We start from the raw sequence: 1,656 nt of genomic DNA, 5'->3' as shown, positions 1-1,656 counted from the left end.
CTTTTGGGGTTTAAAACAATAAATGTGTCAAGAGTCAGCTTGTTCACATTGACTTGGTAATCCTAAGACAAAACAAAGCAGAAGGCTCTTTTGAACTTACAAGGAAAAAAAAAAAACAACCATCATGGCTGAAATTCGTTGAAGAACCAAGTTACCTGGTAACCACTCAAAAGTGACGACGATTTTAGGTACCTCTTCTTTACTGATTCCACGTGGGCTTGTGATGTTTAAACACCAATGTGGCTAGGAGCCTTATTCATAGTGGGTTCTGGTTCTGTGAGTGTGGAAAGGGCCTGGGATTCTGCATTTCCAACACGCTCCCAGGAGTCCCTGATGCTGCTGGTCCCTGGACCACTTTCAGGTATTGGTGGTCATAGAGAAGAGCAGAAGAGGAACCAGAACATGAGAGGGAGAGCTCTGGCTCTGTGGGGAAGTTACGTGCCGCATACCCATGGGGATCTGAAATATGATCCCCAGAACCTACATGAGAAAGCCAAGTCCTTTGTAATTCTCGCACTACAAAGATGGAGATGGGGTAGTCCTCTGGGCTTGCTGTCCTAACCATTCTCATCTAATTGGAGAACGTATGATTAGTGAGAGAGTCTGTCTTTAAAACAAACATGAATACTGAATGAGGAAGACACCTGGTGTTAACCTCTGGCCCCTACATGCTTGTGCACACATAGCAGAGTCAAAACAATACACCAAAAGATCTCTGGTTTCTGAGAAAGCAAAGTCTTCATTGAAAGAGAATTTTTTTTTTCTCTGCATGAAAGGTATTTGAATCTGGACCCATGCAGGTTTAGAGGGTAGATATTTATTAAATTCAGACAACATGTCAAAGACCGAATGAGCTGTAACATTAGCAATCCCAATTACACACCTCACTGACTGCCCGCAAACCTGAACAGTGGACAGCATCTTCTATGCCTTCCCCACTTAACTTCCTTGAAATCCTCTTGGCTTCCGAAAGGTTGTGCTCATGTGTAACTCTCATGCAGTAATTAATATAGTGTGGTGACTCAACACCACTGAAGGGTGCTGTGTAGAATTAGAAGAGGGTTTGCAAAGTCAGCTAATTCTTCAGTCATTTTTCTGGCATTGGTATGGAATCTCTACCTCCACCTGTCTGTCTGTCCATCTATCCATCCATCCATCCATCCATCCATTTTACTTTTCTTTTCCACAGGAATCAGAGTATGAACAGATCTACCTTCTCCCCAGGCTATTAGGTGTGGAAAGCATCTTTAATATAGGTTGGTCATTTTCTTACTTTTTACTCTCTACATTAGAACTCACTGAATTTATCTTCAAAATTTATGCACGAGTGTTCCCCCTTCTCTCTCTCTCTCTCTCTCTCTCTCTCTCTCTCTCTCTGTGTGTGTGTGTGTGCATGTGTGTGTGCACGTGCACATGTATGTGCATGTATGTAGGTGAATGCAGCAGTGCCATATTGGGGCATGTATGTGACACTCACAGGACCATCCTGGGTGCTAGTCCTCACCTTCTGCCTGTCTGATGTGCTATCTTTTATGATTTTGATGCTGTTTGCAGCTGTGTACATTAAGATAGCTGGATAAGCACCTCCCACTGATTCTGTGTCTACCCCCACCCCATCTTGCCATTGAAACTCTGAGACTTCAGGCAGCAGGAGAT

The sequence above is a fragment of the Rattus norvegicus genome, chromosome 8 (genome assembly GCF_021556685.1).
Source record: "Rattus norvegicus strain SHRSP/BbbUtx chromosome 8, alternate assembly SHRSP_T2T, whole genome shotgun sequence".
NCBI classification, from domain to species: domain Eukaryota; kingdom Metazoa; phylum Chordata; class Mammalia; order Rodentia; family Muridae; genus Rattus; species Rattus norvegicus.
Note: the sequence above shows the minus strand (reverse complement) of the source record.